We start from the raw sequence: 16,714 nt of genomic DNA, 5'->3' as shown, positions 1-16,714 counted from the left end.
CCAATCAACATCAGAATAACCATGTAGCCTCAGAAGATTCTTGGCACCAATCCAATGATGCGGCTTAACCATATATTGGGTCAATGTGATCACTGTAAAACATATATCTGGACAGGATTTCACCAAGAACATCAATGCTACTATGAGTTGACGAAACTCAGATGCATTTCCCAATTCAGGTCCGGAAACACTACCGCATAACTTCTTAAAGTTAAGCTCCATCGGGGTAGTCACAGGCTTGCAGTCCACCATTCCAAATTCAGAATCCAACTCCCTCTTACGTTTGTAAATGAGAGGGTTTGCACCTGTCAGAAAGAGGTCATCCATATAAAGCACCAATATGAGAGATCTATCACCTTTAACCTTAAAGTAAAGGTTCGGATCGACTTCACTCCCAGTGAGTCCCAACTTCATCAGATAGCTATCAATCCTCTCATACCAAGTCCGGGGTGCTTGCTTCAAACTATAGAGAGCTTTCTTCATCTGGCTTATATGAGATTCCTGATCATGAACCTCAAGCCTCTCGGGTTGTTCCACATCTGTGGTCTTGCTATTACTTGTAAGTTTTCCCTTGGTACATCCCGGACATATACCTTCATGCTCTTCTTTGAACTCAGGCATCCTTGTCACCATCTGTCTCACATCGGGTAGGGCCTTACAATGAAGATGGGCAGACCTCCGGTGCCATTGAAGAGATGAGTCACACGACATGGTCCCCAATGGACTTCCTGCAACTTGATACAAAGTGCCAACACTGAACCCAAGAGTAAAAGCATCTTTAAAATTCCTTTTCCAAGCACGTACCTTTCCATCGATGAATGCCACCTTGTAACCTTTGTCTTCCATTGCCGAAATGGAGAACAGGTTCTTGAGATCAGGTACATATAGAACTTCTTGTAAATGAATCGTGTTACCTTGATTCAATTGAAAGGTAACATTCCCTACACCCTTTATGGGATAGGTGGCATCGTCTCCAAGAATAATCTCCAAGTTTGTTTCCTTCTCTATCAGATTAGAGAGAGTTTCCTTGAATCCGGTGAAGTGCCTTGAAGCACCACTATCAATAAGCCAATTTCCCAGTGTCCGGAAGAGAGGTAGTGGAGAGTGCCGAAATAAGATAATACTCCTTTTGCTTGTCAGAAACAACATTTGATTCTTCATACCTGGAGTTCCTTACTTTCTTGGAGGGTTGACCATTTCCTTGATGTCCCGCATTCCTTTTTCCTTTGCCATTGTACCTGTCATTCCTTCGATCATTGTTATTGAAGTTGCCCTTGGAATGATTGTGATCATCATCATGTGACGTGTCCCTTCTATTTGGACACTCCCTCGCATAGTGGCCAAACTTATTGGAAGCAAAGCACCTGCCTTTCCTTCCACCCTTAGATCCAGGCTTTCCATTGAAATGACCTTTAGACCCTGCATTATTTCTCCTTTTGGCATGAGCAGAGAAAGCAGTAGGGTTGCCTCTATTAGAAGGCATTTCTTGCTCCACCATCCTAGTTTCTTCTTGAATGCATCTCGACATCAATTCTTCAAACCCCAGAATTCGATCATTATTGAGAATAGTGGTTCTAAATATATACCACTCGGGTGGGAGCCCTCCAAGAGTAGTGATAGTAAGTTCCTTGTCAGGAATGCCTTCTCCAATCGATAGAAGATCATTCTTGATCTCAGTGATCCTTAAGAAGTAGGATTGAATATCCTCGTCCTTGCCCTTCTTAATATCCTTCAGCTTATTTTTGAGGAACAAAATTTGATTTGCATCACTAACCTTGAACATGCTTACCAATTTGTCGTAGATTTCCTTGGAGGTGTTTAGATCAAAGATGTAAGCCACTAGACGCTTGTCAATGGAATCTCTGATAATCTTCTTCGCTTTGACTTCACCCTTGGTGTACTTGTTCTTTGTAGCAGCGGGTGCATTTGATGGAGGCTCAGGGATTTTACCCTTCACATAATCCAACACTTCTTGTTCTTCCAATGTCAGATCAAGAGACATCTTCCACCCGTGATAGTGAGACTTTTCATGAAGAAGTGGGATGAGGAACCCATTGAGCCTTTGATCTTTCCAACTGTCTTCGGTGATGCTCTTTCACTCTTGCTTGGGCTTTGTCTTCACCTCAACTTTGATACCATGTTAAATTTTGGTATGTTCTATGCTTGGAGCAATTTACTTCAATTTTCGTATTAGTTCAATATCAATATCCAGATTAGCAATCACATCAACATGACAGTAAAATGCAAATAGAACATAAACATAACCAGTAGAAGACAAGCCAAGACAAGAGGGCACAAGATGTGGCACCAGCCAGGGACAAACCCCAATGTGGGGAAACCTTTGATCAATTATTCTTATATTCTTCAATAGTTCAGCAGAGAGAGAGATAGTACAAATATACAAGACTGATATTTATGACAGCAGTAGTAAAGACTGGACCAGAGAAGACAATGTTGGTCACACATGACTGAATCTTCCTTTGAAGATCATTCATATGGCACCAAACATGGTTAACCTTGACTCCCAGAATGCTGTTGTCTTCTTGCTGCACTAGCTGTCACTGCTTTAGTCCTTATCCTTCACATAGTCAATAATGTAGGCCTTCAAGGCAGCAATGTCCCATGCTGTCCAAGACTGATAGAACAACGTATGCTACTGGCTATGGCATGCGGAATAGCCCAGCAACAGGTTAGGCCTATGATCCTCAAACAAGCAGCAACCAATAATATCAACACAACAGTATTTAGTCCTACAAGGACTCAGCGTTACTGTCAGCACTTTCTAACACCCAACTGTATACATATGCTGATCTGATCTTAGTCTAGGGCAGATTATGATTGTGGTTTATCAAGCTTGAAAACAGTCCTAAGGAACAACCCTTATCACTGTGTTGTCACCATGCTTCTTTCACCATGATATCATCTACAACAACCGAAATTCAATGCTGTCCTTATTGGCATCTTTATGCTGTGTATAAGAGCCTTCTTTTGCTGTGGTTAGAATCTCTCATTAGTTGCGAATTAGGCCCCTTGAACTGCGGATAGGGCCTTCTTCAAGCTATGGATTAGGGCCTTCTTGTTGATGCGGATGAGAGCCTCCTTTGCTGCGTATCAGGCCTCCCTTTATTGCGGATTAGGCCTCTCCTTAACAACGAATTAGAGTCTCCTTTAGTTGCGTCTAAGAGCCTTCTTAGACAACGGATTAGGGCATTACTTAACAGCAGATTAGGGCTCCCTTTGGACAACAGATTGGAGCTCCTCTAGACAACGGAAAGGAGCCTTCCCTTGACTGCGGCTAGGGCACATCTGAATTGCGGCTAGGGCTTCTCCCTTAGTCTCCTCTTCACCTGCGGCTAGGGCTTCTCCCTCTTGACCTCTCTTGCCACCAAACCGAAACGAGTGGAGAGAGATCATGAGAGAAGTGTGTGTGACAAATGACTTGAGGCCTCCTCTATTTATAATGCCATGTTGAGGTTGAGCTGGGGTAATTTGGTTGCTGACCGACCTTGACAAATTGTCAATAATACAAATAAATTCATATCTCCATAAATACATGTCAGAATCGGATGATCTTTAGATCAATCCTACACTTCTTGAAGAGAGGAATCCAAGAAAAATATCAGCTGCCATAAATAAGATGACCCACATGGAGTTTGGCCCTAGTTGCCAATTTTAACAGTGAGCCATACTTTCCTCCTATGAATACAATTGTTCTTTAATACACTGAAATATTTTGTGGTAGTATGATGTTTTTCATTGGTGTGAGATTCAAGTTTTTTCCTAGAACTTTGATATGAAAGAAATGAAAATGTTATATTGGGGTTCACATCTTCAGGGCTTATTGTTCATGACTATTCTTTAATACATTGAATATTTTGCGGTAGTATGATGTTTTTCATTGGTGTGAGATTCAAGTTTTTTCCTAGAATTTTGATATGAAAGAAATGAAAAAGTTATATTAGGGTTCACATCTTCAGGGCTTATTGTTCATGATTCCCACTGCTATAATATTAGCTAAGGGAGGGCAGATACATCATTTTGTATATTTGTTATTTAAGCTCTTGTGGTTTATTTGTGATCTCATATATAATATTACTTTATGTAGTGAGTGACTATAATTGTTGTGTCTTGGATGGTCGAGTGGAAAAGATACCTTAGACAAAGTAGATGCAACACAAAGGATGGGTGAGCCATGTTGTTTTCCAACAAAATAGTGTTACTATTATTTGTTTGCTTAATGTTTTCTCCTTTTAGCATGGTTCTCAGGTAGTACCACTCAATTAGTGGCTTGATATATACATCAAATGGTATGTTTATATTTATATTCTTTCTTGCACCACATCACACGCACACCTGCACACAATGTTCCCTAGGGAACAAGCAAGCATATTGACCCTTAACCAATCAACTATTGTGCTAATAGACAACACTACTCCCCGGTGGCCCCTAGGATTTTTGGTGTTCAAACACGCACACCTGCACACAATGTTCCCTAGGGAAAGAATCGAGAAAAAAATCGGTGGATACAATAAATAAATATATACACATATATTGAATTAAAAAAAAACATATTTCATTGATATTCAATAAAGCCATGTCCAAACAATGCATGATATCAACAGATGTCCAAAAAATCATGAGGGCAATGTGTATACTTCAAGTATAAAATATATTTATTATTGGAAAACATTTAAAAACAGGTACAAAGATTCAAACGACACAAGCAACTTCCAAGTTTTTGTCAACCAACACCACTGACCTACTAAAATCTTACTTGGGGTTACAGTAGCATGACTTCTAAATTGGGTTAAGTTTGCATTGGTAGTGCATTATACCCATTGGTAGATCACTTATACACTCGACGACAACAAATGAATTTAAGGAATTGTTTCATTATTATAGGTCCTTGTAAAGTTCCAACATTCTGCAACGATTTGCTTTTATTCAAAATGATATAGAGCTTTAACATACTCCAACTAGTTTCTTTTATTCAAAATGACATTTTTAAAGGAAAAGAACGTTGCTCGACCATTGGGGAGTAGCCACAAATATGTACGTATACCAACCATTGAACCAAGTCAATAGTTACTTGCATGAGCATCGAGGCAAGTAAGTCGTGTTTGATAAGTAGACCCATAATTCACTTAGGTGACTCTTTGGGCGGGGTGAAGGCGGCGTGGCTGGACCTAAGGCATAGAAAACCTGGAAAGCAGCGTAGTCTAGTAAGACGAGCGATCCAACCAATGCTAAAGTTTTTGCCTAATACATGAAGTCGACCAGCAAAACCCATTGCGATCTTGATGAATTAGAGAAAGGGTTCATGTTTATTGAAGCCAAATTGCACTTAGTGAAGAAAGAACGTGATGGGCGTCGTTTGATCCACGACGTATCTGGATAGGCAGGCAACAAGAAGAAATGAAAGTGACCTCCAAGCGCGACAGGTGGCAAGAAGAAGTGAAATTGAAACCACAAAATAAAACCCTGCGGACTTTTAACCTATGAATCTGAGTGGCTCGTTGAGTCCTCTACAAATCGCTGAAATCGCGAGTCAAACTCATGTTAACCATGAGTCAAACTTGGTCAACATGAGTTTGACTCGCCGAGATTCAAATCGGCTCGTTTGGTTGAAGATCAGAGTCGGAATCGTGAGTACTCGCGAGTGATCGGAGACTCCTGTAACACTGGTTTTCTCCTTTTAGCATGGTTCTCAGGGAGTACCACTCAATTAGTGGCTTGATATATACATCAAATGGTATGTTTATATTTATATTCTTTCTTGCACCACATCACACGCACACCTGCACACAATGTTCCCTAGGGAGCAAGCAAGCATATTGACCCTTAACCAATCAACTATTGTGCTAATAGACAACACTACTGCCCGGTGGCCCCTAGGATTTTTGGTGTTCAAACACGCACACCCGCACACAATGTTCCCTAGGGGGAAAGCAAGGATATTGACCCTTCAACCAATCAACCATTGTGCTAATAGACAACACTACTGCCCGATGGCCCCTAGGATTTTGGGTGTTCAATATGTTTAAATATGCTTAGATACCTCTTAGAAAAATAATTATTTCTCTTATGATGACATTAACTCCATTATTCTAGTAGAATTACATCTAGTTTAGAAAATTTATATATTTTGAGATATAGTAGGGAAAATAAATGGATTGGAGTTATGTTGGATAATAAGTGCATAACTTCAACTCTTGAGTTTAACTTTTATTAAATTTCTAATATTTTATTTTGTATCTATTACAGGTGGTTGATTCTAGTGAGCATGAATACGTGAAATACATAAAGGATTATTTCGTTTTAACACATGTATGTTTCATATTATGATTTATTATTACATTCAACTATCCAGTTTAACTTGTACAATGATTCTAATATCTTATTATGTATCTACTATAAATAGCTTGTTTTAATGAGCACGAGGAAGTGGAATACAAAATGCAGTGTTTACCATTATAAAACAAACTCTAGAGGAGGTATGTTTCCATGTTTCCTATTATGAATAATTATTGGTTTTGAAATATGCTTACCGTTACTATCTGTGTTTGCATTTTAACCTGATGCACCCCACTTTTTTTCCTTTCAGCAGAGGAGAGGACATTGCAGTAGAGATAATGTGCAAAGTGGGAGTTTGCAATTTTTTGTTTGTTGTTGTTTACATGCTTTGTTTTTGTTGAGTTTGAGCATGACCGTGCTTTGTGTTGTATTCATTTTTCTTTGTTTTGCATTTTTTCTCATTTTTTTAGTTTGGTTTGGTTTTGTTTTTTAGGTGTGCGAAAGGAAAGGAAGCCAACAACAGGGAGAGAAAATGAAAGGGATGAGATGGAGGTAATCATTCATAAATGAAAGTGAATCACTTTAACTATAAGCAATGCACTTCACTCAAAACTATCTTTTTTTAATGTGTGACTTCATTTGCTTGTTATGCAATTTATTATATGTTTTATATGTGGCCTCATACTTAACTATATTGATCTGCTTTGTGTACTAAGTGACTATAGTTGTATAGCCTATGAAGGTCAAGTGGTGAATACACCCTAGAAATTCTACAAACACAACACATACGATTGGTGAGCCATATTTTTTTCCTACATAATAATATTGTGCTTTAATCCACTGAAATATTTGTTGTTTGTGCAACGATTTATTGGTTTGTAATGCTTTCATGGTAGTATGATCTTGTTAACGGGTCAAGGGCAAGTAAGTATGTGTATGGTTAATTTATCGCTTTGTATATTTGTTATTTAATTTTAATTTTGTCCCGTGGTTTATTCATGATCTTATATACAATATTACTTTGTGCAGTGAGTGATTATAATTGTGTTTTGGATGATCAATTGGAGAAGATATCTTAGGCAATGTAGATGCAACATAAAGGATGGGTGAGTCATGTGGTTTTCCAGCATAATAACATTATTATTCTTTGTTTGCATGACTATTTGTCCTTCTAACATGGTTCTAGGGTAGTACTACTCAATGAGTGGTTTGACATATATGTATCTTTAAATTTGTATGTTTTTTTCTTCACATCACACGCACACCCCCACACAATGTGCCCTATTGACCCTTCAACTAATCAACCATCCTGTTAAGATATAACACTATTGCCTTGTGGACCGTAGGATTTTGGTTGTTCAATATGTTTATATATGCTTAGATTCCTTTTTTCGAAAAAAATCGCCTCTTATGAAAATAATTTTTCTATTATTCCTAGTAGAATTTCATCTAGTTTAAAATTAATGTCTTTTTTGTTTTTTTTTCCACTGGAAAAATCAGTAACTTTCATTAATATTGAAAATTACATAAGTAGATGCCGAGGCATTGCTGGTTTGTTCATACAAAATTCACCTCCTCAAGGTGTTATTCTGTAAAAAAAAATTGCTCTAATGATGCATTGATCCTTGCACACCTCGCAGGGTGTATGGATTTCATGAAATAAGCTGGTATATGCAAAAAGTTAAATAGTTGGGGAAAAGTCAGACTTTTCTCCCTTTTTTCTTCTCAACCTTTCTCCAAATCCCCTGTGGCTCTGTGGGAGTTATGAGTGCTAATGCATTTTCAGCCACAGGTTGTGGGTTATCAGAATCTGATGTGTCTGATGTGTGTATGCGTTTATTTCTTCCCATGTCCATTTCTGCTCTTCTTGCCAAAGCTGCCTCTATATTGTCCTGTGCACCTGTGTCTTCTATAACTGATTCTTGATTCATCTGATTGTTCTCTTTTGGGTTGTCATATTCCATCTCCTCTTCCTCCTCATCATCCGGGGGAGGTGGTGGAGCTTGTTTTTCCGTTTTCTTTTTTCTGCGGCTGTCTTTTTTGCCTGCTGGACATGTACTTTGTAAGTGTCCTGTTTGTCTACATGTTCGGCATCTAAATGCAGTTTTTTCATAATCTAATACTTGTGTCCAACTGCTCTGTCTATGCTTCAGCTGGATTTGGTCTGGTAGGCCTTTGCTAAGGTCTACTTCCACACATATTCGTGCAAAAGTGAATATTCTTTCCTCCATTCGCTGGGTGTCCATTTTAATGTAGCGCCCAATTGTGTTTCCAATTCCAGTGAGTACTTGCTGGTTCCAGAGATGTATTGGGAGGTTGTGTAGCCTCACCCACACTGGCATCTTTGTGACAACCATTGTGTTTGCATCAAATCCTGGGAAGCATGGCGTGATGAAGAGTCCAGTGGATCCCCAAAACCAAGGCCCATCCTGTATTATTATATCTCTGTCTGCTGCTGATAAAAATTTCACAATAAAAAATCCCTTGGAGCATAGGTGTACTTCGCATTCCGTGGTCCAGTTCGTGTAGATCCAAATGAATAGATCCGCTGGTTTGGGCCAATAGCAGTTAAATCTGCATATTATTGCCTGTCTTTCGTATATGGTGCATTGCTGGTCTATTTCTGGTGTATTTATGTTGTATTCGGGAGTGTGTTCCAGCTGTTCCACTATGTATGGCCTTGCGTCCATACCTGTTTGGTTCGGTCCTGTTCCTTCTGTGTTTTTCCCCTGTAGGACGTTTTTGAAGGAAATGTTGCCTGGTTTTTTCCCAATTGAACCAGTGCCACTTCCTCCCGCCCTGTCTGAATTCTTGTTGTTGTTAGCTGCTCCTCCTCTTAGCCTCAGGTTGAGGATGATTGTTGACAGAGGTATTATTCTATATTCCCAGAGGTATTTTGTTTCTTGTAGTACTTTGCCCCCATGTATCAAGCTTTGGGCTCCGATGGGATAACCCAGCTGTTGCATAATAATGTCCTGCATTTCTTCTACAGTATCTGTGTCTTTTACCCAGATTAAGTGCGATTTTCCTTCTAGGTTTTTTATAAAAACTTGAAATCTTTGATCTCTTACCAGGTTTCCAGGCAGATCTAACCCTGTAGTTCTGCTCTGCTCCTTTTCCTCGCCTTGATACAGCTTGCTTGGTGTGGTAGCTTCCCGATCTGGCCTGTTAGAGGACCGATCTACCGCGAGAGGGTCTGTATCTAGGGGTCTGGGACGCTGCCTGTTCTCCATATCGCGGATCGGTGGATTTAATGCCCCTTTGGGGTTCCACGACATTTTGTTTTCTAGATCTGTATCATAACAATACGGATCCATGCTTTGATAAGCCATGATCTGAAGATTTTCTTCATACCTTGAATAGTGTAGGCGGAGGGCTCCATACTTGCTCCAGGCCGCTCCCTTATCATGCATTTTCTCGCGAGCAGCTACGGACTTTGGGCTGCTTGTTAAGTGCTCACTCTGAATACTTTCCCTCTGCTCCTCTAAACCCTTTATGCCTCTCAGGAGCTTTCCAGCTGTCTTCGTCGGCTGTGGGAGTCCTGTATTCCCCAGATCTGGGCCGGATCGGGCGGCACAAACCAGATCTGCTGCAACTCTGAGAAACGCCATCGCTGTCGCCTCCATTCGATATTGATTGAGATCCAGCTTATTTGTTGCAAGCAACCGAGAACAGTGATAAAAATTACCCAGATCCGTCATGTATGAAAAAACCTGAGCCAAGAAAGAGTGGTTATACTCCAGTTTTTGCATACTCTGTTCCAGTTCTTGGAGCTGCTTTCCGATGGTAGATCCGGCCCCCTTCCACAGGGAGAGATCTTGCGCAGCGCGTCCCTCTGCCCGGCATCCCTCCGATTCAGCGCAGTGCGGATCTTTGAGAGCAGCAGCGGCGGCCTGACCTTCTGAAACTTGAATAAACGCCATCGCTCGAAACCCCCAATATCTTGCTATTCAATTTAGAATCAAAGATATTTACCAGAGACTCATTTAATGTTTTTTTTGTTATATAGCATAAAATGAATTTTCTATTATTCCTAGTAGAAGTACATCTAGTTTAGAATTTAATGTTTTTTTGTTATATAGCATGGAATATAAATCGACTGAAACTAAGTTGCATAACAAGTTCATGCTTTCAAACTCTTTGGTTTAATTTTTATTAGAAATCTAATATTTTATTGTGTATCTATTGTAGATGGCTTGTTCTAGAGAGCATGAATACGTGAAATACAAAATGGACTATTCCCTTCTATATAATAATCTCAAAGAAAGGTGTGTTTCTTATTATTATTAATTTTTGCGTTCAACTCTATAGCTATTCTATATCGTTAATTATTGCGTTTAACTTATATAACGATTCTAATACCTTATTTTTTATCGGTTATAAATGGCTTGTTTTGATGAGCACAAGAAAGTGGAAAACAAGAGAATGCCCATTGTTATAAAACGAACTCTATGGGAGGTGTGTTTCCAATTATGAATAATTATTGGTTTTGAATATCCTTACCATTACTAATTGTGTGTATTTTAACCTTATTAAAACACTTTTTTCTTTCTTTCAGCGGAGGAGTGCACATTGCAGGAGAGATGATGAACATAGGGGATGTTTGCAATTTTTTCTTTATTCTTGTCTACATGTTTTGTTTTGTTGAGTTCGAGCATGGCCATGCTTTTTGTTGTATTCTTTTTCCTTTGTTTTGTTGTTTTTTTCTCTTGTTTTTTGTAGTTTGGTCTTGGTTTTGTTTGTTGGGTGTGTTGTACTCGATTTTCTTTGTTTTGGTTTTTTCCATTTTTTTTGTAGTTTGGTTTTGGTTTTCCTTTGTTGGGTGTGGAAAATTAAATGAAGGAAACACGCCCTAGAGAAGAGGATGTGGAAGGTATGTGACTCAATTTGCTTGCTATTCAATTTATTATATGTTTTATATGTGGTCTCATATTTATGGCTTCAAGGTAGTATGATCTTGTTAATGGGTCAAGGGCAAGCAGGTATGTGTATGATAAATTTATTGCTTTGTATATTTGTTATTCAATTTCTTTCATGGTTTATACATGATCTTATATATAATTTTACTTTGTGCAGCGAGTGACAATAGTTGTAGTCTGGGATGGTCGAGTGGAGAAGATACCTTAGGCAATATAGATGCAACATAGAGAATGGGTGAGTCATGTGGTTTCTCAACAAAGTATGATTATTATTATTATTATTATTTGTTTGCACAACTATTTCTCCTTTTAGTATGGTTTTTGGGTAGTACTATTCATTTAGTGGTTTGACATATACGTCAAATGGTATCTTTAAATTTGTATGTTTTCTTGCTCCACATCACACACACACACACTCCCACACAACGTGCCCTATAGAGGAGGTGGGTAAAGTTGAGCAAGAAAGCATGCTGACCCTTCAACCAATCAACCATTGTGATAACATACAACACTATCACCTTTTAGACCCTAGGATTTTCAGTGTTCATAATTCTGAAAAAGAATACCTCTTATGAAAACAATGCTTGACCCTTCAACCAATCAACCATTGTGATAACATACAACACTATCACCTTTTAGACCCTAGGATTTTCATTGTTCATAAATCTGAAAAAGAATACCTCTTATGAAAAAGAATACCTCTTATGAAAACAATTCTTGTATTATTCCTAGTATAAGTACAATGAGTTTAGAAAATAAATATTTTTTTGAGATATAGAATGGAAAATAAATGGACTCAAACTAAGTTGCATAATGAAAACAATGCTTCTATTATTCCTAGTAGAAGTACAACGAGTTTAGAAAATCTATATTTTTTTGAGATATAGTATGGAATATAAATGGACTTATAGTAGAAGTACAACGAGTTTAGAAAATTTATATTTTTTTGAGATATAGTATGGAATATAAATGGACTCAAACTAAGTTGCATAACAAGTTCATGCCTTCAAACTCTCTAGTTTAAGAGTTTAACTTTTATTAGAAATCTAATATTTTATTGTGTATCTATTGGAGATGGATTTATATTTTTTTTGAGATATAGCATGGAATATAAATGGACTCAAACTAAGTTGCATAACAAGTTCATGCCTTCAAACTTTCTAGTTTTAACTTTTATTAGAAATCTAATATTTTAGTGTATCTATTGGAGATGGCTTGCTCCAGAGAGCATGAATATGTGAAATACAAAATGCACTCTCCACTTTTATATAACAATCTCAAAGAAATGTGTGTTTTTTATTACAATTAATTATTGCATTCAACTCTCTAGTATAACTTATATAATGATTCTAAAATCTCATTTTGTATTTGTTGTAGGTGGAGATGGCTTCTTCTAGAGAGCATGAATATGTGAAATACAAAATGGACTCTCCCCTTTTATATAACAATCTCAAAAGAGGATGGGTGAGTTGTGTTGTTTTCCAACAAAATAGTGTTATTATTATTTGTTTGTTTGACTTTTTCTCCAATTGACATAATTCTCGAGTATTACCACTCAATTAGTGGTTTGGCATATACATCAAATGGTATTTTTAGATTGATATGCTTTCTTGCTCCACATCACACGCACACACTGACAAAACTTGCCTTAGAGAGGAGGATGGTAAGGTTGAGTAAGGAAGCATGGAGATGGCTTATTCTAGAGAGCATGAATATGTGAAATACAAAATGGACTCTCCCCTTTTATATAACAATCTCAAAAGAGGATGGGTGAGTTGTGTTGTTTTCCAACAAAATTGTGTTATTAGTATTCGTTCGTTTGACTTTTTCTCCAACTGACATAATTCTCGAGTATTACCACTCAATTAGTGGTTTGACATATACATCAAATGGTATTTTTAGATTTATATGCTTTCTTGCTCCACATCACACACACACTCCGACAAAACTTGCCTTAGAGAGGAGGATGGTAAGGTTGAGTAAGGAAGCATACTTACCCTTCAACCAATCAACCATTGTGCTAATAAACAACACTACCGCCTTGTGGCCCCTAGGATTGTTGGTGTTCAATATGTTTAAATATGCTTAGAATACCTCTTACAATAAGAATGATTTCTATTATGATAACATTGATTGCATTATTCGTAGTATAATTACATCTAGTTTAGAAAATTTATATATTTTGAGATATGGCATGAAATATAAGTCGAAGGGAATTAAGTTGGATGACAAGTTCATGCCTTCAACTCTCTAGTTTAAATTTTGTTAGAATTTTAATATTTTATTGTGTATCTACTGCAGATGGTTGAATCCAATGAGCATTAATATGTGGAATTCAAATTGGATTATCCCCCATCATATAACAAAAGTGAAAGATAGGTATGTTTCATATTATGATTGATTGTTGCGTTCAACTTTCCAGTTTAACTTATATAACGATTATAATATCTTTTTATGTATCTATTATAAATGGGTTGTTCTTGTGAGCACGAGTAAGTGGAATACAAAATGGAGTGTTGATTCCAGTGAGCATTAATATGTGGAATTCAAAATGGATTATCCCCCCTCATATAACAAAAGTCAAAGATAGGTATGTTTCATATTATGATTGATTGTTGCGTGCAACTTTCCAGTTTAACTTATATAACGATTCTAATATCTTTTTATGTATCTATTATAGATGGCTTGTTCTAGTGAGCACGAGTAAGTGGAATACAAATTGGAGCGTCTATCATTATAAAACGAACTCTGGATGAGATGGAGGTTATCATTCATAAATGAAAGTGAATCACCTTAACTATATGTAATACACTTCATTCATAATTATCATTCATAAATGAAAGTGAATCACCTTAACTATATGTAATGCACTTCATTCATAATTATCTTTTGCTAATTCATGTCTTCATTTGCTTGCTATTCAATTTAAGATATGTTTTATATGTCGTTTCATACTCAACTATATTGATCTGCTTTGTGTACTGAATGACTACAGTTGTATAGTCAATGAAGGTCAAGTGGTGAAGATACTTTAGAGATTCTACAAACACAATGCAGATGATCAGTGAGGGATATTTTTTTCCTACATATTAGTAGTGTTTTAATCCGCTGAAATATTTGTTGTTTGCACAACAATTTATTGTTTTGTCTTAGCTTCAAGGTAGTATGATCTTGTTAATGGGTCAAGGGCAAGTAGGTATGTGTATGACTAATTTATCACTATGTATATTTGTTATTCAATTTCTCTTGTGGTTTATTGGTGATCTCATATATAATATTGCTTTGTGCAGTGAGTGACTACAATTGTAGTGTTTGGGATGGTCTAGTGGAGAAGATACCTTAAGCAATGCAGATGCAACATAGATGATGGGTGAGTCATGTGGTTTTACAACAAAATAGTATTATTATTATTTGTTTGCAAGACTATTTCTTCTTCTAACATGGTTCTTGGGTAATGCTACTCAATTATTGGTTTGACATATATATCAAATGGTATCTTTAAATTTGCATGTTTTCTTGCTTCACATCATAAAGACACTCCCACACAACGTGCCCTGTAGAGGGCGTGGGTAAGGTTGAGCAAGCAAACATACTAACCCTTCAATCAATCTAATATTGTGCTAGCATACAATGCTACCGCCTTGTGGAACCAAGGATTTTGGGTGTTCAATATGTTTAGATATGCTTAGATTCATTTTTCGAAAAAATGACCTCTTATGAAAACAATGTTTGCATTATTCTGAGTAGAAGTACATCTAGTTTAGAAAATTTATATTTTTTTGAGATATAGCATGGAATATAAATCAACTCGAACTAAGTTGTATAACAAGTTCATGCCTTCAAACTCTCCAATTTAACTTTTGTTATAAATCTAATATGTTATTGTGTATCTGTTGCAGATGGCTTGTTCAAGAGAGCATGAATTTGTGAAATACAAAATGGACTCTCCCTTTTTATATAATAATCTCAAAGAAAGGTGTGTTTCTTATTCGATTAATTATTGCATTCAACTCTCTAGTTTAACTTATATAATGATTCTAATATCTTATTTTGTATCTCTGGTAGGGCTTATTCTCGTGAGCACGAGCAAGTGGAATACAAAAGGGAATGTCCATCATTATAAAACAAACTCTAGCAAGGTGTGTTTCATGTTACAAATAATTATTGGTTTTAAAATACGCTTATCATTACTAACTGTGTGTGTATTTTTACCTTATTCAACCTACTTTTTTCCTTTCAGTGGAGGACAACACATTGCAAAAGATATGATGTGCAGAGGGGATGTTTGGAATTTTTTCTTTGTTCTTGTCTACATGTTTTGTTTTGTTGAGGTCCAGCATGGCCATGCTTTTTGTTGTACTCGTTTTCCTTTGCTTTTGTTTTGTTTTGTATTTTTCCCTCACTTTTTGTAGTTTGGTCTTGGTTTCGCTTATTGGATTTGTTCTATTTGTTCTCCTTTGTTTTTTGTTTTCCACGTTTTTTATAAATTGGTCTTGGTTTCGTTTGTTGGGTGTGGAAAAGGAATGAAGGAAACAAACAAAGAAAATGAAGGTTATTACCTATTAATGAAGGTGAGTCAACATGCCTAGTATCTTTTGCTAATTTGTAGCTCCATTTGTTTGCTATTCAATTTATTATATGTTTTATATATGCTCTCATAATCAACTATATTGATCTTCTTTATGTAGTGAACAACTACAATTGTACAACCAACAAAGATCAAGTGGTGAAGATGCACTAGACATACTATGAATGTGGGACAAAGGATGGGTGAGCCATACTTTTCTCCTACAAAATACAATTGTTCTTTGATGCACTAGGCATACCATGAATGTGGGAAAGAGAATGGGTGAGCCATACTTTTCTCCTATGAATACAATTGTTCTCTAATACACTGAAATATTTTGTTTCCACACTGATTTATCATTTTGTCATGGTTTTGTGGTAGTATGATGTTTTTCATGGGTGTGAGATTCAAGTTTTTTCCTAGAACTCTGATATTAAAGAAATGGAAAAGTTATATTGGGATTCACATCTTCAGGGCTTATCATTCATGATTGCCATTGTTATAATATTAGCTAAGGGAGGGCAGGTTTGTGTATGGTTAATTCATTGTTTTGTATATTTGTTATTTAAGCTCTCGTGGTTTATTCGTGATCTCATATATAATATTAATTTATGTAGTGAGTGACTACAATTGTTGTGTCTTGGATGGTCGACTCGAAAAGATACCTTAGACAATGTAGATGCAACACAGAGGATGGGTGAGTCATGTTGGTTTCTAGCAAAATAGTGTTACTATTATTTGTTTGCTCTATGTTTTCTCCTTCTAGCATGGTTCTTGGGTAGTACCACTCAATTAGTGGTTTGATATATACATCAATGGTATGTTTAAATTTATATACTTTCTTGCTCCACATCACACAGACACCCCCACACATTAATTTTTCATCAATTTGTTCTATGCTGCAACTATCACTTCAACAATATCCAATAGCGTC

General features: G+C 36.9%; 2 long non-coding RNA genes across 4 annotated transcripts; both read left to right on the top strand.

Annotated features, from left to right (window-relative positions):
• The first annotated feature begins 7,008 nt into the window (after positions 1 to 7,008).
• Positions 7,009 to 11,475, top strand: LOC149236646 (uncharacterized). 3 transcript variants are annotated; one of them, XR_016268423.1, is made up of 6 exons: positions 7,009 to 7,088; positions 7,324 to 7,400; positions 10,486 to 10,562; positions 10,702 to 10,752; positions 10,853 to 11,167; positions 11,371 to 11,475. It is a non-coding gene; the product is annotated as an uncharacterized LOC149236646 (long non-coding RNA). The 3 variants fall into 3 exon arrangements; XR_016268422.1 differs by having other exon boundaries at positions 10,853 to 11,445; XR_016268424.1 differs by lacking the exon at positions 10,702 to 10,752 and having other exon boundaries at positions 10,853 to 11,445.
• A 1,422-nt stretch (positions 11,476 to 12,897) lies between these two features.
• On the top strand, positions 12,898 to 16,056 carry LOC149236645 (uncharacterized). The gene is made up of 8 exons (XR_016246239.1): positions 12,898 to 12,983; positions 13,515 to 13,803; positions 13,894 to 14,016; positions 14,209 to 14,583; positions 15,113 to 15,189; positions 15,279 to 15,352; positions 15,454 to 15,784; positions 15,902 to 16,056. It is a non-coding gene; the product is annotated as an uncharacterized LOC149236645 (long non-coding RNA).
• The last annotated feature ends 658 nt before the right edge of the window (positions 16,057 to 16,714 follow it).

Source organism: Pinus tabuliformis, chromosome 8, assembly GCF_031772625.1.
Source record: "Pinus tabuliformis cultivar Carrire ecotype Pingquan chromosome 8, CPIR1, whole genome shotgun sequence".
Classification (NCBI taxonomy): domain Eukaryota; kingdom Viridiplantae; phylum Streptophyta; class Pinopsida; order Pinales; family Pinaceae; genus Pinus; species Pinus tabuliformis.
This window is presented reverse-complemented; position numbering and strand designations above follow the sequence as displayed.